Source organism: Colobus angolensis, unplaced genomic scaffold, assembly GCF_000951035.1.
Source record: "Colobus angolensis palliatus isolate OR3802 unplaced genomic scaffold, Cang.pa_1.0 Scaffold214, whole genome shotgun sequence".
Classification (NCBI taxonomy): Eukaryota; Metazoa; Chordata; class Mammalia; order Primates; family Cercopithecidae; genus Colobus; species Colobus angolensis.
This window is the reverse complement of record NW_012115311.1, coordinates 1,119,227-1,146,117: the sequence shown is the minus strand read 5'-3', so window position 1 is coordinate 1,146,117 and position 26,891 is coordinate 1,119,227. Positions and strand designations below refer to the sequence as shown.

General features: G+C 37.8%; 1 protein-coding gene and 1 pseudogene across 1 annotated transcript in view; both read right to left on the bottom strand.

Moving 5' to 3' along the window:
* Positions 1-26,891, bottom strand: part of ELF1 (E74-like factor 1 (ets domain transcription factor)) — an 85,365-nt gene that overhangs the window by 51,208 nt on the left and 7,266 nt on the right. The window lies entirely within an intron of this gene.
* LOC105512560 lies at positions 7,630-8,228 on the bottom strand (annotated as a pseudogene).

Sequence of the window (26,891 nt, the reverse complement as noted above, 5' to 3'; positions counted from 1 at the left end):
AAACTAAAACTAGAATTTTTGTTTCCTAAATCAGGACTTAAGCTATAACCTACAGCCAGGCCTCTAAAATCCACCAAAGTCCTTTCTGCTATAACAGTTTATAACACAGATTAAGTAAATGCATATATCAAAAAATTTTTAAATTTCCATCTCTAGGTTCAGCTTTTGAGCTCCAAATCCAGTCACTACACTATCAGACAAATATACATCAGTGTCCCTTGAAGTCAGTGTGTAAAAAACATGTCTAAAACTAAATGCATCATCTAATTCCTCAAATATGCTCTTAGATGGAAAAAAAATATGGCCACTCAGAAAAAAGGTTTCTGTTCTAACCCAACAAATTGAAAGGTCCTCAGGTTAATTTAAACAAGTTTTACATTTACCCATCCTTAATTATCTGTTATACCAGGAAGGACTTTGCTGTATTAATAGTTCTCAAACATGCTTTTTCAAAGTGTCAGTCTTTATAAAGTAACAAGAAAAAATGTAAGTGAAACTACTTCTTCATCACACAGACATAAGCAGTCAACTTATTTGCACAGTTTTCAGAGGGCATCCAGGCAGACATTTACCAGATAATAAAAAAATCTCAGGCTGGCTCAGATGTCTCCTAATTGGGGCAAGACCATATTCTTATTCTCCAAGGAGACATGCTACAGGAATACTTAGCAAAAAGGTTCCTAACCTCTCATCCCTAAAAGAAGCTTTGGAGTTAAGGTAAAATGGTAACACAAAGCAGTTCAGAGAACAGGCTCTGGAGTCAGACTGCTTGGGTGGCAATCTTCTGCAGTGTGACCTTGGATCAGTTACTTGCTTGGTGTCTCAGTCTCCTCTTTCCGTAAAATAGGTATCAGTCTCAAGTTTCCTCCTTCTGTAAAATGGGTAAAGTAAATAATACTAAAACCTAGAGCTGTTGTGTAGGTGCAAAAATGCATGTGCAGAATACCTGGCACATAACATGCACTGAGTTAACATTAGCTTCTTTAGCACTGTAAGTATTAGCAAGAGATATGTGACAGGTGCATGCTAGGTAACTAATAATTCCTTAAGTCTCATTTCTGTCCTCCCTGGAAGTCTCCATTACCACAGCTATTCACCAGACTCCAAAAAAAGAACATTATAGCCCATTATCAACAAAAGTATAATTCTATTCCAGTGCTTAAAAGTTTGGCGTTTTTTTAAGAAATCCTGTTGCTTCAAGGCTAGGACTTCACTCTGTCTGGCAAGCTTCCCTAACACAGAGTCCCATTATGCCTCATTCCAAACAAAATGACTTCACTGATGGTGAACACAATACCCTCAGCCACACTACTAGCTACTATAACCAATTCAAATGGTTACTTGTTTAATTTATTATAGAAGATTTTAGGTACTAAAAAGACATATGATAGTTAAAATTGGTCACTGATTGAATGTAAATTTAAGATTCCTTCAAAAAGGTTTTTAGACACAAGGATATTAAACCCATGAATTCATAAATATATTTTTAGAAAATCATTGCTCTCCTTTTAAGGTACTATGGTACCACACGCTAATGGTGAAAATTAATAACTAATCTGGTGCCATGGCTCATACCTGTATCCCAGCACTTTGGGAGGCTGAGGCGGGTAAATTACCTGAGGTCAGGAGTTTGAGACCAGCCTGACCACATGGCGAAACCCCATCCCTACCAAAAATACAAGAAAATTAGCCGGGCATGGTGGTGAGCACCTGTAATCCCAGCTACTTGGGAGGCTGACGCAGGAGAATTGCTTGAACCCGGGAGGAGGAAGTTGTGGTGAGCCAAGGCGCACCACTGTACTCTACCCTGGGCAACAGAGCAAGACTCTATCTCAAAAAAAAAAAAAGAAAAAGAAAAAGAAAACTAATATATAAAGAGAATCAATCAAACAAGCAAAAAGGTTTTAGATTGGACAATTCTGGGATAAAGAAGGTGAAATATTCCAGCTTAAAGCAATGAGGTGGTTGAATGACTTCTCCAATAAAGTATGTAATTCAGACTGTGTGTCTGTTTATATGCATATGCTATGTTTGTAGGTTGGCAGTATCTAGAAAACTGGAATGCTACAGTAACTCTAGATACCAAGTAACTTAACAGAAAGAACTTTCACAAGATGTGGTAACCTAATGAAGGGCTTTTTTCAATATATACAGATAGCTATGATAAGAAATGCAGTATTTGGAAAGACCATTAGAAAAAATATAACAGAAATGAAAGAAAACAGAGTAAGAAAGCGAGAGAAGAGAAGTTATACAAAGTAGAAATGAGAAGCAAGCAATAAATCCATAATCTGTAATGACTGAATTCCTGTGGGATGGACCATAGTTTGGCCTTTTAAAAAATCTGTTTTTGGCGGGGCGTGGTGGCTCACGCCTGTAATCCTAGCACTTTGGGAGGCCAAGACGGGCGGATCACGAGGTCAGGAGATTGAGACCATCTTGGCTAACACGGTGAAACCCCGTCTCTACTAAAAAATACAAAAAACTAGCCGGGCGAGGTGGCGGGCACCTGTAGTCCCAGCTACTCGGGAGGCTGAGGCAGGAGAATGGCGTAAACCCGGGAGGCGGAGCTTGCAGTGAGCTGAGATCTGGCCACTGCACTCCAACCTGGGCGACAGAGCGAGATTCCCCCAAAAAAAAAAAAAAAAAATCTGTTTTCTATTATAATACGGGAGAATGCTCTATACTAGCTCCCAGCAGATATGAGGTCAGTGGTATGAAGATAAATTGCACACAGTCTTCCAAAGGTTGCCAAGTCTCAGTCTCAAAAGTGTGAAATCACAGGATATTAGAGCTGAAAAAGATCTAAGGATTACCTAGGACAACATATTCACTGAAAAGATAAGGAATTTAGGCCTAGAACATTCTGATGTGTCCAAGGACACACAGCTAGTTAGTGGCAAAGAAAGCAAGAAAAGCCCAGATTTCCTACTGGTATCTTTGTATCTATATTAATAGAACTTCATTAATATTTTTTCCACAGCAGAATATCTGGAAGAATAAGAAATCCCCTAGACAAATACTTAGCAAAAGTACCTTACCATACCCCAGTACAACTGTCAATTAAAATGCTTTTATGTATTATGCAACCTCTTGATACTTGGGATAAATCATTTTCAACCATAATTTTAACTGAAACAACTGGTGTAGAGGGTTTGTAGATTCCCTATTTACTGCTTTAAATCTTAAAGTTTTACTATCATTATCTCCCAAGTTTACTATATCATATCACCTTGTCTTACATTTTCACTCAGCCTAAAAAGTAAAAAGCAAACATGTATAGCCTTTTTAGAAGGCTACCACAACTTTGTAACTCATTAAAATACTTCAAAATAGATTTGTACTGACATTTTTCTTTCTAGCTATTTTTTTTTCTTTTTGAGACAGAGTCTTGCTCTATCGCTCACGCTGGAGTGCCGTGGCACGATCTTGGCTCACTGCCACTTCCGCCTGGGTTCAAGCGATTCTCATGCCTCAGCCTCCCGAGTAGCTGGGACTACAGATGTGCACCACCACGTCTGGCTAAGTTTTGTAATTTCAGTAGAGACGGTGTCTCACTATGTTGCCCAAGCTGGTCTTGAACTCCTGAGCTCAAGTGATCTGCCCACCTCAGCCTCCCGAAGTGCTGGGATTATAGGCATGAGTCACTGTGCCTAGCCTTTCTAGTTATTTTAAATACAGTATTGCTAGAATTTACATTAAAATATGTGAATATGGAAAAAACAAAAAAGAAACATCCCAAAATGTAGGTACAGTTAAGAAACCAGATTTGAACTTTCCCAAAAAAGAACAGTCATACTTTCTCAGTTCCTGCTTTCTCTAAACCAGGTACTCTACACACAAAATTGAAGGAAAAAAAACACAAGTTAATCTCACAAGGCAAACAAATCATTTCATTGCACTCAGTGTTCTCATAATTGAAAAAGAAAATGTTTCTATACCCCAACTTTTAATTTTTTTTCAAATATCAACTAATTTAAGAAAGTTGAGAAAACGTTTAAAACTATATTTTTGCAATCTAAACAGGTACCATGTATTTACTATGAATATATTTTAGGTAGCTATGCAAGATAGTTACTTAAAATTAAGCACTTTTATTTTTTAATTAATTTTTTTCATTGTTGAATTCTTTATTAATTCAAAACATTTTAAGTCAGTGTAACGCATATGCATTTTACAATAACATCCATAGATTTCCACAATATAGTAAAATGAAAACAGCTCTATTTTGATTTACTTTGAAAACTCAAAGAAAGCTACCTAGTTTGAGACTTCTGAATTTTTTTACATTACTGTTATGCTCAAATTCTACTACATGGTGAAAATTCTAGCATTTTCCAGAAGTATGTTATTGTACATAGGTAAAATGATAAAATTGATTCTAGGAAAGGGGAATAAAAAAACCCAAAAACTTAAATTGGAGGAAACATAATCTGGATTATCTATTCAATTTATGAGTACCCACTGTTATTCTGGTGTTGCAAAATAACCAAGTGTGGTGCCTCTTAAGCTGTATTCATGCATTCAAAACTTCTTTATTGTCCACTAATAAATATTGGTGGAGTACAATATATGGATATAGATTAAGTATGATGAACATGGTAGTAAAAAATTATACACATTTGATACATCATTTTACAAAACCAATTAGCAAACATTTAAAAATCGTATACAAGAAACTGGTTATGACAAACTGGTTAAAGCCAGCGGGAAATACATCAGGCCTTTTACATTAATTCAGTATTCAGTGTTCATTGGTTAGTGGAGGGCAATATAGAAATGCACTAAGCAAAATGGCCAGTTTAAATTTAAGTTACCTCTTATGACAATTAGTAAGACTAAGATATTTAATGTTGAAAATATATGGAGGACTATTGTAATTATTTACGCAGATAGTTCAAGGGAAAAATTCACTTTCACCTCTATTAGGTGAATAATCAGGCTAAGACTTTTGGAGTTTTATTTTTCTACTTTACTGTATTTTCTTTATAGCATTTATTAGTAATCACTTAATGGAACCTAATATTAGGGTTGAAGAATCTGCTCAGAATTTGTTTAGCTTAGTGTAAATATCCAGAAAATTTACCTTCAATATAATCTCTTTAAAAATGTATTACTTTGGCCGGGTGCAGTGGCTCAAACTTGTAATCCCAGCACTTTGGGAGGCTGAGGCAGGTGGAATGCCTGAGCTCAGGAGTTCGAGATCAGCCTGGGCAACAGAGTAAAATCCTGTCTCTAATAAAAATACAAAAATTAGCTGGGCTTGATAGCGTGTGCCTATAGTCCCAGCTACTCAGGAGGCTGAAGCAGGAGAATCGCTTGAACCTGGGAGACGGAGGTTGCAGTGAGCCAAGATTGCGTCACTGCACTCCGGCCTGGAGACAGAGGCAGACTCCATCTCAAAAAGAAACAAAAACAGGCCGGGCGCGGTGGCTCAAGCCTGTAATCCCAGCACTTTGGGAGGCCGAGACGGGCGGATCACGAGGTCAGGAGATCGAGACCATCCTGGCTAACACGGTGAAACCCCGTCTCTACTAAAAAATACAAAAAACTAGCCGGGCGAGGTGGCGGGCGCCTGTAGTCCCAGCTACACGGGAGGCTGAGGCAGGAGAATGGCGGGAACCCGGGAGGCGGAGCTTGCAGTGAGCTGAGATCCGGCCACTGCACTCCAGCCTGGGCGACAGAGCGAGACTCCGTCTCAAAAAAAAAAAAAAAAAGAAACAAAAACAAACAAACAAACAAAAAAGTGTTACTTTACAATGGAGAAACATAATAGATGCTAACTCAGGTAAGTGATCAAGGTGAACATCAACAGCTAAGAGTAGCCTAAAGTTGAGAAACTGTCACAGCTAAGAGGAATCCTGATGATGGCATGTACCTTTGATATCATGTGATAAGCATGGCACTTTACCTTTGTGTTCTTCCAAAAACCAAACCCGTGTCTAGTCATGAGAAAAACATCATGAAATGAAAGAAAACAGAGGGACATTCCACAAAATACCAGTTTATTTCTCAAAATTGTCATCAAAAACAAGGAAAGTTTCACAACTAAGAGAAGCCTAAGGAAACATGACAACTAAACGCAATGTGGTATCCTGAATGGGATCCTGGGACAGAAAATGGACATTCGGTTAAAAACTAAGGAAATCTGAATAAAGTATGAACTTAATGACTAATATTGGTTCATTAATTTTGACAGATGTCCCACAGGTCTCTATGGGTATTTGCAGTTTTTCTGTAAATATAAAACTACTCTAAAATTAAAGGTTTTGTGGACACATTACTATTTAAAATTTTATTTTTATTTTCAACATTTTTATTTTTTCTTAGAGTCAGGGTCTCACTTTGTTGCACAGACAGGTCTGGAACTCCTGGGCTCAAGTGATCCTCTCGCCTTAGCCTCCCAAAGTGCTGGGGTTACAGGCGTGAGCCACCATGCCTGGCCCATTACTACCTTTTATTAAGTTTTTATTTTCATTGTAAAATTGTTAAAGAAAATCATACTACCTTAATATTAAAAAGTGTTTTCTAATTGTCAATCTCTCATATCTTAGTCTTAGGCCTATAACTCATGTATATATTTAGCAAATAACTTGGTATTATTTCTGTCCTTGGGAATGTTGTTTTTATTTCCTTTGGAAATAAAATTTTCAAATGATTTATTTAAACTTTAATTTTAACCTACAATTGTATATCTATCTATCTATCTATCTATCTATCTACCTACCTACCTACCTACCTATGTCATTCAGAAACATTTCTATAGATTTGAGGTGATGGTGAACTGAAAGAAGTGATTTGGGATCACAAGCAAAGCAGTAACACTGATACAGTGTTCCATCTTAAAATATGATTGTATGTTTTGATGAATAGCTACATCAGATGTCTAATGTATGTTTTGGAAAAAAATAGGGGAAAGTGCATTAAAATGACATTTAACACAAGCATAAAATAACTATTGAGTTGAAGAACTTTGATAAAATAATGTCGTATTTTATTCTTTCCATGTTTGTTTTATTTAATGCTCATAGCCATTCTGATAATTAAGTATATTTTTCATTTGCAGATGAGAAAATGAACTCAGAGAAGATAAATGATTTGTCCAAAGTCACCTGAGACAGAAATGTAACTTGAAATCAGATTTGTAATTTTAAGTTCCTGATGTGTTTACACTATGTTCCCTAAGTGCATCTGTGGACACACATTTCCTTTAGTAAGCACTGTATGTGGCATTCTTTTAATACAGAAATAAGAGCTAGATCTTTAGAAAGGAAATGTATCTAAGCTTAGGACAGAAACACAATCTGTTTATTATTCTAAAATGTTTATTTCTAACTGTTTAAAAGCTGTAATGCAGTGATAGCAGTTAGGTATAAGTCAACAGTTTTAAAATCCTAAAATTTCTGAAATGAGATTTAATATGAGAAATAATGAAGGGAGAATGAATTTCACATTGCACATATGACATATTTTAAAATATTACATTTGGTTATTGTCATCAATGCTTGATAGTGTTCCTTTTCCCTACTCGTCTTAAGAGCTTTTGTCATAGGAATAAAATCAGTTCCCAAACTGGGACCTTCTATCAGTTGGGGCAACATTTCGCCTTTTGTAGTATTTTCATCAGAGTCAAAGTCTTGAACATCCCCTTGAATTCATCTGAAACAGTGTCACTTGGGGCTGGAGAGGACTATACCTGTAAGGATTAGGATCCAACAGATTTCTATTGATCACCTCTCTAACTCAAGAATTCTCTAACTCGAGAATCAAGACTGACCTCTTTTGGTGATAGTATAGAAATGTAATCTTCATTTATCATTCTAGCCTTCTCTCTTTTCTTTGATTACTTTTTTGTTCTGTTCTTTCTTTAAGTCTTCACAGGCAAACTAGAAAAGTAGGTTCTCTTTGTTGTCTTCTGTTCAGAGGAACTCTCTGAAAAGGTGTCTTCCTGCTGGGGCCTTCATCATCTTGTCAAAATTTTGAGACCAGGGCAAGACTTCCTCTGCAGTGGGGTTTTGGCATTCCTCTAAGACCTGGATACTCTCCGTTTTCATAGTGTGTGTGGTTATTCCTGCATTTTCCCCTCTTTCTTCATTCCTAACAGTGAGGCAGGAGCAGCTGAAACAACAGCACCAACGAAAGCAACAGATGTTGTTGAGCCTTTGGTTTCCAGGTGCCTGAGACACAGCAGGTGTTCCTTCATTTTGGGACTGCTGCCTTTTTCACATTTCAGCTACTTCAGGACCCAATTGGCCAGTTGCCTGGAGGTGTGGGCAGCGCACCGATGGGTCCAGGGGTAGCAGGGCTGGGTGGCTCAGTCCTCTAGTGGAGCTGGTTTGCTACTATCTGCCCAACTGAAGCACCCAGCGGGCGAGGAGCTAATTTATATTTATTTTTTAGAGATAGGGTCTCACTGTTGCCCAGGCTGGAGGGCAGTGGCATGATCCTTGCTCACTATGGCCTCAAACTCCTGGCCTCAAGCGATCCTCCTGCTTCAGCCTCCTGAGTAGCTGGGGCTATAGGTATGTACTACCATACCTGGGTAATTTTTTATAATTTCTTTTGTAGAGAAGGGGTCTCACCATCTTGTCGAAGCTGATCTCAAACTTCTGAGCTCAAGCAATCCTCCCACCTAGGCCTCCCAAAGTGCTGGGATTATAGGCATGAACCACTGCACCTGGTGGGGTTCTTTAATTTAAATTAGGCATTTTTTAATTGAGGGGGAGTAAGCAGAGGGAAGTGCCCAGGATGTTATCAAAAGTATAGTTTTATTTTTATGTAAATAAAGCACAAATCGATGTTTTTTGGTATAGGATGTCTCAGTCAAACTTCTGGTGACTTACACAAACCTGAAACAGGTTTTGGCAACTTGATCAAGGTCACCTTAGCTTCAACCATGCTAATAATAAAAAATATATATATATATATGATGAAACTAAACAGACTGATTTCTCTATGCGTTTGCCTTTTTGCTGACAACCAGGTGAACAGTTCCAGGACTCTGAAGGCAGGGCCACAATTACTCACTACCCAAACCTGAAATTCCAGTTATTTCACATAGTTCCTCACTTCCCATCATTGGCCACTTGGGCTAACCTGGTATCAGAATACACTGATACCAACCAGGGCAGCATTTATAGCACCCTGCAAAACAGCCAAACAGACTGAATACCTAGACCTGTCCATACCTGTGGTCTCAAGTTTAACTCTTTTTTTGAGCATGTTCTGAAAACAAAGAGAATTCAAAATCAAAAGAGAAATATCAGCCAGGTGTAGTGGCTCATGCCCATAATCCCAGGACTTTGGGAAGCCCAGGAAGGTAGATCACTTGAGGTCAGGACTTCAAGACCAGCCTGGCCTACATGGTGAAACCTCTTCTCTACTAAAAATACAAAAATTACCCAGGTGTGTTGGGGGAATGCCTGTAATCCCAGGTACTTAAAGGCTAAGGCACGAGAATCACTTGAACCCAGGAGGTGGAGATTGCAGTGAGCTGAGATGGCACCACTGCCCTCCAGCCTGGGTGACAGAGCAAGATTCAGTCTCAAAAATAATGAAGTCAACAAACAAGAGAAATATCTAACAGTTATGAGATACTGTTTTAATTCTGTTCATTAAAAAGAAAACATAAACATGCTAAAACATCTTTATCAGCAAAACCTGTTCAGGCAGTTAAATTTCTCTCTCCAATAAGCAAGATTTAACTTGCAAGGAAATTGTTTCATTTCTGTGACCCTTTATTCTCCCAGTTAATATTTTCATTTTCTTAGAAAAGACATGCTCTAGTGCACTGGTTCCCCCATCTGAGAATATAGCAGATTCCCATTAGTAACTGTTTCATGCTGGCACTGATTGGGGGTGAAAAGCCAGGGATATGTTGTTTCAAAGTTCCTCAGGAGATTTTGCTACATGACATGCCTCCCCCACCTCCAATTCCTACACAGCATAACTCTCTTCTGGTAGAAACTGTATTCTGTTATAAGAAGTTTCACTCTTACAGGGAGGCACACCAACAACTGAAAGCAAGATTTAAAGGTCATCTAAATCACTTCATGCTCATTATTAAGTGATATGCTCTTTCACATATTTATTTGATCGGCCCTTACTACCTCTATTCTAGCCCCACTCCAGTGGCTCTTCAGCCTAGAGTAGGAGTCATTCAGCACAAGTGAAAATATGATCAACTTACTTCTCTGACAAGTAATTAATAGCTTCCATCGCCTACAGGCAAAACTCCAAATCTACTAACAATGCTAAAATAGCTCCTCGTGATGTGGAAGGTATGAGGAAATAGTAGTCAGATGTGTAAGACAGGATGTCTGAATACCTGCACTAGAGAAGTGAATGGAAATATTCTATGGATCAAGCTTAAAAGTACACCTATAACCTATAGTAATCAAAACAGTGAGATACCAGTGAAAAGAACAAAATAGATCAATGAAACAGAAGAGAGAGCACGGATAATGGCACCACATAAATATAGTCAACCATCTTTGTCAAAGGACAAAGGCATTACGATAAAAAAAAGACAGTTTTTCAACCAACAGTGGTAGAAAAACTGGATATCCACATACAAAAATAATAATAATAATAATAATAATCTAGACGCAGACCTTATACCCTTCACAAATATTAACTCAAAATGGATTGCACACCTAATATATAGCATAGGATAAAAATCTAGATGAACATGGGTTTGGTGATGAGTTTTTATAGATACCAGATGCAGGACTCATCAAAGAAAGAATTTGTAAGCTGAACTTCATTAAAATTAAAAATTTTTGCTCTGTGAAAGACAATGTCAACAGAATGAAAAGACAAACCACAGATTAAAGGACTGTTATCTAAAATATGCAAGGACCTCTCAAAACTCAGAGAAAATAGCCTGATTTTAAAACGGGCCAAAGACCTTAACAGACACCTCAGCAAAAAAGGTATACAGATTAGCATATGAAAAGAAGCCCCGGCCGGGCGAGGTGGCTCAAGCCTGTAATCCCAGCACTTTGGGAGGCCGAGATCGAGACCATCCTGGCAAACACGGTGAAACCCCGTCTCTACTAAAAATACAAAAAACTAGCCGGGCGAGGTGGCGGGCACCTGTAGTCCCAGCTACTTGGGAGGCTGAGGCAGGAGAATGGCGTGAACCCGGGAGGCGGAGCTTGCAGTGAGCCGAGATCGCGCCACTGCACTCCAGCCTGGGCAACAGAGTGAGACTCCGTCTTAAAAAAAAAAGAAAAGAAAAGAAAAGAAAAGAAGCCCCACGTCATATGTCACCGGGGAAATGCAAACTAAAATGACAATGAGGTGTCACTACAAACCTATTAGAATGGCCAAAATCCAGAACACTGACAACACCAAAAGCTGGCAAGGATGTGGAACAACAGGAATTCTCATTCACTGCTGGTAGGAATGGAAAATGGTACACTTTGGAAGACAGTCTGGCAGTCTCTTACAAAACTAAACACACTCTTACACCATACAGCTGTGCTCCTTGGTATTTACCCGAAGGAAGTAAAAACTTATGTCCACAGAAAACCTGCACGTGGATGTTTATAGCACCTTTATTCGTAATTGCTAAAACTTGTAAGCAACCAAGATGTCCTTCAGTAGGTGAATTAATAAACTGTACGCATCCACATAATGAAATATTATTCAGCACTAAAGAGAAATAAGCTATCAAGCCACAAAAAGACATGTGGAAACTTAAATGCTTATTACTAAGTGACATTTGCCCAAACTCGTAAAACATACACCATCACAAGTGAACCCTCATGTAAACTATGAACTTCAAGTGACAAAGTGTCAGTGTAGGTTCATCAGCTGTAACAAGTGCACTGCTCTGGTGCAGGTGCTGATTAGCGAGAGGCTGATAATGGGGAGGTTATGCATGTGCAGGGGCAGGAGGTATATGGGAAATATTTGTACTTTCCTCTCAATTTTACTGTGAATCTAAAATGGCTCTAAAAAATAAAGTCTTTTTTTTTTTTAAGTATAGCTCCAACACAATTTTAATACTCTTCACTCTCATCTCAAAAACAACATTCCAGCATTTCTGCATTTTATAGTTCCCCCACTTCCCCATCCCACTATTAAAGAAGCCAAAGTCAGCCCTGCCTTAATCCCACCAAGAACCCAATATATACTACCTCTTTCCAGGCTTTCTGTCTGTACTCACTGCCACTGAATCCAGACCTTTCCAACTATTCTCTGACAATCACAACCTTTTGTTCCTGTGACATTTTAGGATACTCTTTCAAGTCACAGTGCAACCATGTTTAAGGACGTAATCTCCAGGGAAATAAACATTTCCATCTTTTCCCAAGTTACCGACACATTTGAGACTTTAAGATTCCTTGTGCACAAAACTTCCTGCTCCCCGTGTGTGTGAAAAAAAACCCTGAATGATCTGTTTTCACAGTCTACCTCTTTTCTTCATTTATTATTTCAATCTTTTTTTTTCGTTTGAGATGGAGTCTCGCTCTGTTGCCCAGGCTGGAGTGCAGTGGCGCAATCTCGGCTCACTGCAACCTCCGCCTCCCAGGTTCAAGTGATCCTTCTGCCTCTGCCTCCCGAATAACTGGCAATACAGGCACCCGCCACCACGTAGGGCTAATTTTTGTATTTTTAGTAGAGATGACGTTTCACCACATTGGCCAGGCTGCTCTCGAACTCCTGACCTTATAATCCACCTGCCTCGGCCTCCCAAAGTGCTGGAATTACAGGTGTGAGCTACCGTGCCCAGCCATCTTTTTTCTTTTTTTTTTTAAGAGATGGGGTCTTGATATGTTCCCCAGACTGGGTTCAAACTCCCAGGCTCAAGCGTTCCTCCCACCTTGGCCTCCCAAAGTGCTGGGATTACAGGTGTGAGCCACTATGCCCAATATCCTCTTTTCTTCTTTAAATTACATAAAACGATTTTAAATCAGCTTGGATATCATCAAAAGAGTTCTGATGTTCCATGTCAGGATCTTTAAAATGAGATTCTTCCTACAATCATCTTTGCAACTGTCTGGCAATCACTTAAGTTTCTAAACTCAAATGAACCCAAAAAACAAGAAGCAGGCCGGGTGTAGTGGCTCATGCACATAATCCCAGCACTTTGGGAGGCCAAGGTGGTCAGATCAGGAGTTTGAGATCAGCCTGGGCAAAAAGGTGAAACCTCATCTCTACAAAAATACAAAAATTAGTTGGGTGTGGTGTGAGCCTGCAGTCTCAGCTTACTCGTGAGGTTGAGGCGGGAGGATCACTTCAGCCCAGGAGGTGGAGGTTGCAGTGAGATGAGATAGCATCACTGTACTACAGCAGGGAAGACAGAGGGACCCTGTCTCAAAAAACCAAAACAAATGAAGCAGCAAAACCACAAGATGAGAAATGAAAATATGGAAGGCCATGGGCTTAGTACTGTAAGATATATACAGTCATTTGCCACATAACATTCTGGTGAACAATGGAGCAGATAAACAATAGTAGTCCCCTAAGATGATAATACCGTGTTTTTACTGCACCTTTTCTATGTTTGTTTAAATACACAAATACTTGCCATTGTGTTAAATTACCTATATTCTTCAGTACAGTAACATACTGTACAGGTTTGTACCTTAGGAGCAACAAGCTATACTATATAGCCTAGGTGTGCAGTAGGCGATACCATCTAGGTTTGTGTAGGTACATTCTGTGATTTTTTGCAAAAGGACGAAATCACCTAATGATTCATTTCTCAGAATGTATCCCAGTCATTAACTGATATATGCCTGTATTTGGTATTTACAAATTATACATGAACTTTATATTTAACTATTGTACAAATCTTAGATAGAAGCAAACGTTAAATACAATTAGTGAGTAAAACATATACAGAATAAAGATTTAGACCTTCACCATTCATAATATAATTTCTCAATCAATTTTTAAATCAGTTGAATCCATTACGGTTACTGTTAACTAAAGTGCATCAAATACCCTGGCATTAGGTTTTCTCTAAAGGGAAACTGTTTTATGGAGGCCAAGGCAGGCAGATCACTTGAGGCCAGGAGTTCAAGACCAGCCTGGCCAACATGGTGAAGTCCTATCTCTACTAAAAAATACAAAAATGAGCCGTGCATGGTGGTGCACACACGTAGTCCCAGGTACTCGGAAAGCTGAGGCACTTCAGGCTGGGCAACAGAGCAAAACTCCGTCTCAAAAACAAACAAAAAAATGGAATAGATTAGTTATGCTTATGTGATGCATCCAGAAAGAATCAAAAGATCCCAAATCTCTAATTTTAGAGGCACCTGTGCTATTACTGATGGAGTTCGTGGTAAAATGTTGTTAAGTATTTATTCAATTTCCCCTAGGCTCAGCACTGTGGAAAATATATAAAGATAATGCATGGCCCTTGTTCCCATGAAACTTACTATCTACTGCAGAAAACAAGACCAAGAGAAGCAACTAAATGCCACAGGGTTGTATTAAGTGCTAATAAAGCTGGTCAGTATTGCAGTATTTTAGAAGAGGACATGGTCAAACAGGTAAAGAAAACACTTCACAGATAATGTGGGAACTAAACTGAACCTCAGAAGGAAGGCAGGAGTTGGAGAGACTAAAGGGGAAAGGAAAAGATAGTAAAATACACCGTATGTGTGTGCATGCATACGTGAATGCCAACACAAAAGAACGCAGAGACTCAAAAATGACCAAAGTTTAGAGCTACTTAACAGCCTGATAAGAGCTAAGCGTTCACAATGGGAAACAGAAAGTCAGGCAGTAAAATTTAGGCATGATTTGAGAAGAAGTAAAAAAGTTCCTGGAGGTTATCAAACTGGGTTGCAACAGCAGATGATGGTCTATGACTACAAAGTCCAATGCAAGTCATGTAAGTGGGATGTGGCAACCACCATCCAAAAACGATGAGGACAGTTTAAACAGACATTCCACAGCTTGACTGCTACATTGAAAACTTCCCATCACCAATGTGTATACTGCCCTCCTTAAATTCTTCATTAATTACTTAAAATAGAGATTCTCAACCATGGTTTTTATTCTGCTCAGGGTGTGGCAAAACTCTTTAAATCACTTAATTTACTCCATGTTTTTGTTCTTCACCTAAGAATTGGAAGAGGGGAGAAACAGGAAAATAAGATTTTCAAAAACGTGTGACTACTTACCACATAATCTTTCTTACTATTCAACTGAACATCAAAACTACCCATCATTCACTTGAACACCAGTTTAACTTTAAAATATATGAACTGTTGCATCTCTGGATGACTGTATCTTGTCAGTATTAAGTATTTTGAATAGATGATGCTGACTTAGTTATTCAGTGAAGAAAGATGTGATATAAATAACAGATCCACCTTTCTTCATCACTGAAATAGAGACTGCTATCACCAGCATTCACAAAATCTTCATTTTCTTACAAGGTGACATTCAGAAGATGCTTCTGTAAAAATAATTAGTTGACCAAATGAGGCTGCATTGAACCTGGCTTTTTTTTTTTTTTTTTTTTTTTTTTTTTTTTTGAGATAGAGTCTCACTCTGTTTGCCAGGCTAAAGCACAGTATCACTATCTACAGCAATTCTCCTGCTGCCTCAGCCTCTGGAGTAGCTGGAACTACAGGCATGCCACCACACCCGGCTAATTTTTGTATTTTTAGTAGAGACAGGGTTTCGCCACGTTAGCCAGGCTGGTCTTGAACTCCTGAGCTTAACTGATCCGCTTGCCTTGGCCTCCCAAAGTGCTGGGATTACAGGCATGAGCCACCACGCCAGGCCGAACCACCACGCCAGCCCGAACCTGAGTCTTTATTAGAGGTGTTTTCTGCTTTACAGCTTTGTTGTACTCTTGGAAAGTTCAAGAATTCAAAGTTGTCTCAGTATATGTAATGGGCACTTACCAGATTAAAAAAAAAAATACTGTACTATCAAGACACATTCAGGAATTGTACAATATCACAATAAGGTTTATTTATATTATTTGCTAGCAATACCTAATGTCTAGTAAGTTCTTTGTGGTTTACAAAGTAAAACATATACAGTATACCGTTTTTTATTTAATCCTTAAACATCTCTAATAACTACTGAAATCTCTGCATAGATACAAAAATCTGACATGTCCTCAAGGAGAGTAGGAAAGAGATGATAATAATAAATCATAAAGTAAATAATTAGATATTACTCAAAGAAATCTACAGATACAATGCAATCTGTGCAATCTGTATCAACATGCCAATGACATTCTTCACAGAAATAGGAAAAACTCTTTTCTTTTTTTCTTTTTTTCCTGAGACAGAATCTCACTCTGTCACCCAGGCTAGAGTGCAATGGCGCAGTCTCGGCTCACTGCAACCTCAGCCTCCCGGGTTCAAGTGATTCTCCTGCCTCAGCCTCCCAAATAGCTGGGATTACGGGTGCCCATCACCACGCCAGGCTAATTTTTGTATTTTTAGTAGAGATAGGGTTTCACCATGTTGGCCAGGCTGGTCTTAAAACTCATGACCTCGTGATCCACCCACCTTGGCCTGCCAAAGTGCTGGGATTACAGGCGTGAGCCACTGTGTCTGGCCAACATTTTTTTTAATTATTATAATTTATACGGAGGCTGGGCATGGTGGCTCGTGCCTGTAATCCAGATGCCGGCACTTTGAGGTGCCAAGATTTTTGTGGTTCCACAAAAGATCTCAAACAGCAAATAACAAAGCTGGAAGCACCAAACTACAAGTCTTCAAAATATACTATAAAGCTATAATAACCAAAATAGCATGATTGGCATAAGAACAGACATACAATGTGCAAGACCCTGCTCTAAGTGCTGGGAATACAGCAGTGAACAAACCGACCAAAATTTCTGCCTTTATAGGACTTAGAATCTAGTGATCTTAATCACAACATTCTGTTCCCCTCAAAATATTCTGCTTAAAAATGTGAAGCCAGGTGCAGTGGCATGCTCCCACAGCAGGGGGCTGAAGCAGGAAGACCACTCCAGCCCAACAGTTCAAGTCTGCCATGCACTGTGATCACACCTATAGACAGCCACTTACTCCAGCCGGGGCAAAACAGCAAGACCTTGTTTCAAAGAAAAGAAAAAAGAATGAGGACTGTCAGGCAATATAGGCTGTTATCTCAAAACCCATTAATAGAAACTTCTGTCTCTCTTGTTAAATATCTAACTCCTAGTTACAATCCAACCCCTGACAACTGGACACAGAAAATGTGACGTCTCCTACACTAAGTGGGGGAATAAGAGTTGTGGGGAGAAGTTTTTTTACCTTTCAGAGACAATCTGCGAATATATAAGATGAAGGAAAGGGAAAATCTGGGGAGGAAACAGGTACGGATAAATTCGAAAGGAGACTGTTCCAGGTAAAGTTGATTTACTTAGGGACAACCTCAAAGCCTTCATTTTGATTTAATTTGACCTTGAGCCAACCGAAATGTGACAACAAACAAAAGTGTACTGGGATTTTAAAAAAACATCCCCTTTATAAATAGAAATACCTTGGAGAAGAAGAAATAATTCTTTCTATATTGTCTTTTCCTATATATTAATAGTAGATGGCCTGCAGAAATCATATCAGGGCCAGGTGCAGTGGCTCATGCCTTTAATCCCAGCACTTTGGGAGGCCAAGGTGGGTAGATCATTTGAGGCCAGGAGTTCGAGACCAGCCTGAGCAACAAGGCAAGAACCCATGTCTACACAAATTAAAAATTAGATGGGCATGGTGGCATGAGCTGGTGGTCTCAGCTACTTCGGAGGCTGAGGTGAGAGCCATGATGCCGCCACTCCACTCCACAGAGCAAGACCTTATCTAAAGAGAAAAAAACGGCCGGGCGCGGTGGCTCAAGCCTGTAATCCCAGCACTTTGGGAGGCCAAGACGGGCGGATCACGAGGTCAGGAGATCGAGACCATCCTGGCTAACACGGTGAAACCCCGTCTCTACTAAAAATACAAAAAAAAAAAAACTAGCCGGGCGAGGTGGCGGGCGCCTGTAGTCCCAGCTACTTGGGAGGCTGAGGCAGGAGAATGGCGTAAACCCGGGAGGCGGAGCTTGCAGTGAGCTGAGATCAGGCCACTGCACTCCAGTCCGGTCGACAGAGCGAGACTCCGCCTCAAAAAAAAAAAAAAAAAAGAGAAAAAAAAAAAGGCAAGTCCCATCTCGAATCAATCAATCAATCAATCAATCAGTGTTGTCTGTATCTTTTGGACAAGCACTCTTTAGGGACCTATCTGCCAGGCACTTGTGGGTAAGGGAAAAGGGTAGGAAAGCAATAAGTAGCAACAAGACTTTCCCTACAGGTGATCACAATCTATCAACTAAGGCAAATGCACATCACAGTAATATGTATGCTATAGCAGAAGTGGGCAAAGTTCATTATCTCATGTAATTCAGTAACTATTTACTATGTCCTATCTCTTAAGATTATAAGCTACTTGAAAACAAAAGACATAATAAATTTTTCTATATGTTATTAATAAACACAATTTAAAAGAATATTAAGTACAGTGTGTGTTAAAAAGTCAAGCTAGGTCAAGATCAAAGGACATTTTATTTTCTTAATTTTTACTTACTAAAATTCTTCATTGAGACAGTAAAAGATTAGTGTTTTCATATGTTTGTTTTAGCATTCTATAGAATTTCACATGATGCATGCGTGTGCTTCCCAGAACCAACTGGTGGTAAGCCAAGCTTCACTGACTATCCTCAAAGGGACATAGATAACATGTATTTTTCTGATTCAAACTCAGAAATTCATCATCACCCCCCAACAGCACAAAAAAGGGAGGTCTCACATTAAAAGGATACTCAAAAACCCTATAAACTATTTTCCACATGTCTACCTCAGTTTTAATAAACAAAATAACTATTTGGTTCTTCTAAAACTCCTTAAAAATTAAACTCATATAGCTTCATAATTTTTCCTTCAATCTTTAAAAATTAAATCCTTAAATCTGACTTTGATCATTTAGATTTATTGTTTAAAAAGATATAGTAACTTCCATCAATTTTCGGCTAGAAAAACTGTTAATATATAAACTTTATAAGACATTCCTAGAATGGCCAGATCTAAGGTAAAGTCCTATTTATGAAATTTATTGCTCTGTTGACAAGACAACTGCAATTTATAACCCTCCAATCACTGAGGCACAAAAAACTTGGTGACAACAGAAAATAATACAGGGAAAAGCAAAAAGTAATAAAGAGAATTATTATTTCCATTTATTCAGTGGAGATACCAGGACCACAATGAAGGGCTAGACATTTTTTCCAGATTAAAGCCAAAAGTAAGAGATTTTTGATGCTTAGCAATCTAAAATAATTAAGCTCTTCAGCTACATGTTTTAATGGACCAATATGTTATCTCCACTTTTAACTAGGATGAAAACACTAATAATTTCACTAGGATATCTCATTTCCATAAACAGCAAAAACGAACTGGGGGTGGGTAGAGCTCAAGTAGGAAATAACTTTTATAATAAAATTATCTTAGAAATAAACCATAAAGGCAACTTGTAGAAAAGATCCACATTATAGTTCTTTAACCAGCTTATGATTCTAGAAAAAAGAAAATAAATATCAGACACATACTTATTCCCCCAACAAGTATTTATGAAATCTACTATATGCTATTTACTGGGTATACAAAAAAAAGACAAGTAAGATATAATCCTTGTCCCAAAGTGGTTCAACATCTAAAAAGAAAAAATGTAAACAGATAACTATAAAACAATGTAAATAAACAAGTCAACCAAAAGACGATAGAATAGAGAGGGGTAAATACCTGTGAGAACCTGAAAAAACTTTGTAAGTGACATGTGGGCTATTTCTTTAGAAATAAGTAACATCTATTTTTTCCAAGGAGAGAACATGAGAGGAAAGGGGGTGGGGGATATTCTAGGAAGAATAAGCAAAGGTGACCCTAAAAGTTAAAATCACTGAGAAATAGGTAGAATAGTAATTTAATGAAAACAAACCTTTTCTCTAACATTAGGGATACAGGATCTATCTAGCATCAGAACACCTGCATTCAAGTTGTAGTTGAATGCCATTTACTAACTGTATTTTCTTAGATAAGTCAACCTCTATATTCCTTTCCATTTCATTTTTCATCTTGAAGTTGTACCAAATAAGAATTTACTTTGTAAGCTACAAAATGCTTTACAAATACATAAAAGTTAATATACTGATATACTAATACATAAAAGTTAATAATTAGATACTAAAATTTCAAGATCAAAATATTAGCCTAACATTTCACAGTGAATTTATGCCATATATATGAATTCAAATGCCAATTTCTTATTGCCTAAAAAATGTCGCAAAAGCAAATACCTTTTAAATATGTAAAAGATATATGTTCCTACTAGGTGCTGTAGTAAACATCTAATTGCCACCACATGATGCATACAATCCATATAGTACCAAACAAGCCTACAACGTCCCTCGAATCAACAAGTGACAGAAGTTTAATGAAACTAGCTTTATGCTTAACTGGTCTCCCCAGTGGCAAATTAAAGCAGCACTTGTACATCTGTGTCTCTGTTCCTCTCATCGTGGTTTAACTGACAGGAAGCAGAGAGTAAGATATGGCACACAAATGTCAAGTATTTCCTGCCTTCTCTGTTACATCCCTATGTCTTGTTTTATAAATAGTCCAATAGTTTGTGTGAAAATATATCAAAGTACAGTAGCAGAAATATATAAATGGTGAAGAGTGTTTATACAAACAGAGCCAATAAAAAAGTATTTCGGTCTTGGGATCTAAGATTCAATATGCACACAAAGACTCATTTATAGTCTTTTGAAGAAGTATTCTTAGGAGCAAACACCACACAAATTAAGATTTGAAAACCACAATGACTGGGTAAAAAACCAAGTGTCTAAACAACAGAACAGGCCCTCAAACTATTTTACTCAACTGTTTACATAAGTAACACTTGACCACCTTGATATGACCCCCCCACAACCCCTGCTATCCCTATCAAAAAAAAAAAAAAAACTACCACAAAAAGACAAAAAAACCTTTAAGCAACTGACTATCAACAAAGCAGGACTGATAACTTGCATCTTTCATCTTTGGTCATTTTTACCATGGCTTCTTATCAGCACTCTCCTGGATTACAATTTGTATCCCCCAACCAAACTATCTCTACTCCCTTCTCACTTCCTGTACATCCCAAACTTGGCTCATGTTACTTACTCATATATATTCAACTATATACAACCAAACAGAACTCTGTTCTCCATAGGTGAATCCTGCCTGCTTCAAGTCATGTTAACCAAACTTCCAGTTAATTATAACTAAGGGGTGCTCATTTTTCATCATGCCAAGCTGCCTCCCAAATTAATAATCCTTAAGAATGAATTCAATTCATTACTCATATGATTCATATTCTGTATCATAAACTTGGGCAAAATGCAGCTATCTTATCCATTCATATTGGTCAATATTTACTTATGCTAGAATAAGCATAAGTTGCCACAATTACAATTCCACCAGGGTTTAGTGCTATTCCATTCTAGGTCAATGTCCAAAACCTCTCTTCATATTTTACTGCACAGAAGTCCATCTTGAGCTTCCTGTGACCTCTCTTCCCTAAACAGAACTTAACATATACCTAATAATCACCTGTAAGCATGGTAGTAGATTCCTGAAGTAATATTTCTTAAATGAGTGGCTTTGAAAAACAATTTCATTTTTACCCAGTATTTTTCAACCAGAAGAATCTAGCTCATTCTTTATAGGAGTCTAAGAGTTATTAGTGCCTTCCTAGCATATCTTTAGTATATCTCTGCTCTCACTGGTAAATGTATTAGCTAAATTGTCCCCAGTATCTAGGGAATAAGGAGGAAGTGCTCCACGAACCATGAAGGAAGAATGAAGGAAGAACATCCATTTCCTTACACATTAGCTCCCCTCCCCTATCCTCTGGCTCTGATGTTTAGTGAAATAACCCTAAGGACGGGGCGGGGCGGGGCGGGGGACGGACGAGGCGGGAGTGGGGGAGTATCAGAGCAGCTGCGGAGAACCTAGTGTCCATCACCTACCCAACAATCAAACACAGTTAACCATGTGTAACTGTTCTGTTCTACCAAGGGCAGATAAGTATTACATCTCCCTTTCAGTTTATTCTTAAGACTAAAAGGTTGTAAATTATCCTATAACAATCTGCAAGTTTTTCTCTGATCCACAGATCAAAGGATCAGGCACGATGTTCAGTTTGCAACGAAAACATTTTGAATAAAATAATTTACACAATAAGGCAGTTTCCGTAGTATAGTGGTTATCACGTTCGCCTCACAATATACCTTATGTCTAAATACAAACTTTTTAAGTTGCCCTTCAAACTAAAACACATGTAACATTAATTCCAATGAATTACTCAAACTTAAATCTAAAATCTTATTTTTCCTTATAATTTAGTATACACATACATTTTGTATAGTATATTTTAAAACTTTATATACACAGCATGCTGTATATATTCTTCCAGCACACTTTAACAAGTTTATCTAAGACATACAATTTTGAATAAACACAATGGCTATTTGGAAAGGAATTTTAAACATCAAACCCTCCCTGGAACTTGGTACTTAGGAAAATATTAAACCTTACTCAAGACAAGTCATGATTATTATTAGGCTCCCATTATAACAAAGAGAAATACCTCAAATGCACAAAGCAGCCTATCTTCAATGATGCCGCTCACAAAAAGTGTTCCTCCCTGCTGCAGGGTACAGATAATACACCTCAGGAACGCCCTGTGTAGAGGTCTTAGCAGGAAGCCCAAGGGACTCAACTCAACAGTGGCCTTCTAACCTGCTTATAACTAACTCATTTCTTTAATTCACTCTGAAGTTAAATAATATGCAGCAACTGAAAGCTCTTTCAATTAAGAACACAACGGGAAAATGTAAATCAGAAAATGCCTAAAGAGAAATTGAGTCTACTGGAGGAATTTCATTTGAAGGCACATTCCACATATTATTATTATTATAAAGTACCTAAAAATGATTGATACCACTGCCAATTCCTTTTACTGTAAAAATAAAATTGCTGTACAAACATCCCTTAGCCTACTGGAGAAGACAGTAACTGCCACCTTCTGCCTTTCAACTTCCCTTTTCTTAATGACAAAGGCATCCACTAAATGGAAGCACTGAGGCTCAGAACCAACGCCTTCATTTTCTTTGAAGAATGCTGATTTCCTCATTAGAGAGGTGCCAAAAACAGAAAAATATTGTGTTATAACCTTATATTTAACATAAACTTTAATAAAATCATATTTCTGCCATATAACATTTATTTAATCCACCCCTAATTTTTAGACATTTGTATTATTTCTAATGTTGCACTATTAACAGTGATTCACAAAATGTAATCCTCAGACCCACAAAGGATCCAGAGACCCTTTCAGGGGGCTCCTGAGATCACAACTCTTTTCATAATAATGGCAAAGTATTATTTGGCTTTTCCACTGTGTTGACACTTGCCCTGATGATGCAGAAGCAAAAGAGGATGAAACTGCAAGTGCCTCTGCCCTGACCAAGGCTGCACCCTCAAGCCACGAGTCTACTCCTTACAGCTGGGCACTCACATTTTAAAAAGGCAACTTCACTTAAGAATATCTTTGAAGAAGAGCAAAAACTATTTTCTTGAATCTCAACCATTAAATACATATGTTTTTAATATTCTGAGTGATAAAACGGGAGGTACAAATAAAGTACTACTTCTGGCATAAACAGAAATAGCATTGTTGTCTTGAGAAAAAGCATTTATGCTATTATTCTTCGACGTGTGAGCTTAAAACTAGTTGCTGCTTTCAAGAAATGTAATTTTTACTTAAAAAAACTAATTATTATTCAGAATTGGATATCTGGCAGAAATTTTTCCAAAAATGAATAAAACATGCCCATCACGTCAAGGAAAACAACAGCAATTGTCACCAATTATAAAATGCAAGCTTTCAACTGAAAATCAGAATTTTAGAAAACTTCTATCTACTGCTTTGACTCTGTTGGCTTCTTAATGCATTTAAAAGGCTTTTCTGATGAGACTGGTGTGATTCTGATACTATGTCAACATTTGCAATACACAAATGACTCATGCACGATGTTACAAAATCTTGCTTAGGTTAAAAAAAAAAAAAATCAATCCATTCAAAGTACAAGACAGACCCATGGATGTTAATGTTACAGGGGACAAAAAGTTCATTCATAGGTTTTCAGAATCTCATTGTTCTAACCTTTAAAAAACTAGCATTTGTTGATGAGCTTTGGTGTAGTATCAAAGAATATACACAATTATCTGAAGTGGCCATTAAAATATATCTACTTTTTGCAACTAGACATCTGTGTGAGGCTGAATTTTCTTCATATTCTTCAACAAAAGCAACATATTCTAACAGATTTCATGCAAAAGCAGATATGAGAATATAGCTGTCTTCTGTGAAGTCAGTGATAAAAGATTTACACCCTTCTCGGTACAGCTTTTGTTTTGGAAAACATATTTGTCTTTTTTTGCACTGTGTTTTTTCAAAAAAACAGGGTCCTGCTGTGTTGCCTGGGTTGGACTTGAACTCCTGGGCTCAAACAATTCTCCCGCCTCAGGTTCTCAAGTAGCTGGGCTTGGGTCACCGTACCTGGCTCAAACTTGTCCTTTATAACAATAATTATGTTAACATGTAATGGGCGTATTATTTTTAAATAAATACATTAATATTTTTCAAGCTTCTGTTTTAATTTCTAACACTGGTTAATATTGGTAAATGTAACCTACATGAACCAAAGCTCTTTGGGAGCCTTAATTTTAATAGTATAAAGATGATATAAAGAGCATAAAGCTTGGGGGAAAAAAAAGTGTAAGGTTTGAGAACTGCTACACAATCACAACCAATGATTCAAATACCCTTATAACTCAATCTTTGGTCCCATCCTTAAATTTTCTTAAATTTTCTACCAAGAACTGAATTCTATCAAAAGGCACATAGACTTTCCAAGCATTTGATATCATAATGCCAACTGCCCTGCAGAAGATTTTTTAAGTTTATACTGTTAGCAACAGAATACCTGCATGGACATTTAATGTCATTTGCAACAACCCACAATACTTGAACTATTGTCAATATGATGGATAAAAACACAGGGGGGTTATTTGACTTTAATTTGCATTCCTTTGCTACAAAGTTTAATATATTTTAATTTTAAAGATAATAATTTAATATACTTCCCAATTTTAAAGAATTGGTTATTCTTTGTGGAAAGGGCTAGGAGACACAAGTAAATAAATGGTAAAGGTGACAGTCTATGATTTTTCTCACTGGGAAAAAAAAACTTCAAATTAATGTTTTTACTCTAGTTGTCTGGTTTAGAAAGCTTGTGTTTTTTTAACTTTAATTTAATAATGTAAAACTCTAAGAATGATATTTAAATTACTAGTTGCAATAGTGCAGCAGCTCTCAAACTTTTTGGTGTCAAGATCCCTTTATATTCTTAAAATTTATTGAGGACCACAAAGAGCTTTTGTTTTCCTATGTCATATTTATCAATATATGTTTTTTACTCATAGGATATTATTATTTATTATATGCCCTTTAAAGGAGTCTTTTCTCAGAATAGCATATTGAAAAAAAAAACTCTCTGGGAATTTTTCCTTGATTAAAAATAATGCTGTTAAATATACATGCTTTGGGCCAAGCATAGTGGCTCATGCCTGTAATCCCAACATTTTGGGAGGCCAAGGTAAGAGGATCAACTGAGCCCAGGAGTTTGTAACGATAACAACAAAAATCACTAAAGATTCAGGAATTGCTATCATTACAGTAAGAATTCTAAGGAAGCTACATGAAACGCTGATCAGGAAGCAATATGAAACACTGAATATGCCAGTAAATCTGGTTAGACGCAACAATCTATTAGCTACTTAAACGTTCATGGATGTTAATACTATACTAATTATTTTATGAACGTTTTTGTTTTGAAATGTGTTTTTGAAAAATATTTGAATGTGGGATAATTCTGAAGATGAAACCTAACTAAATTACTTCTAGGTAACTAAAGCTCCAATTTGTTAATGGATCTCAACTGGAAATTACTATTTATCCATCCAGAAGTATGCCTAGATCTTCTTAGTTATTTGGGACAGACACACAGTCTTAGAACACTTACATCTGAATTTACCCAATCCCTTTCACTGAAATAGGCAGTTAACTTTTTTTTTTGAGACAGGGTCTTACTTTGTTGCCCAGGTTGGAGTACAGTGGCACGAACATGCCTTACTAAAGCCTTGACCTCCCGGGTTCAAGTGATCCTCCCACCTCAGTTCCCCAAGTAGCTGGGACTACAGTCATGCACCACTATGCCCGGCTTATTTTTGTATTTGTAGTAGAGATAGGGTTTCATCATGTTTTGCAAGCTGGTTTCAAACTCCTGGGCCCAAGTGATCCAGCTACCTTGGCCTCCCAAAGTGCTGGGATTACAGACTTGATTGAGCCACCGTGCCTGACCCCATTTTTAAGTGATGCAGAATTTTCACTTTTTTGAGAGACGAGGGTCTCACTATGTTGCCCAGGTAAACTCCTGGGGTCATGCATTCCTTCAACTTCAAGTTCCCAAGTAGCTGGGACTATGGGTGCATCTCATTGCCCCTGGCTCTGATGCAAACTTTATTTGCCACTTTTTTTTCAGTCAACTTTTACTATCAGTCAAATTAAATATTATTCCTCAAGATACTTATAATATGGGGCAAAAATAAACTACAGCTTACAGATAAAAATGTATTATGAGGCTAGGCGCGGCAGCTCACACCTGTAATCCCAGCACTGGCGAGACCAAGGTAGGTGGATCACTTGAGGTCAGGAATTCAAGACCAGCCTGGCAAAACCTCGTCTCTACTTAAAAAAAAAAAAAAA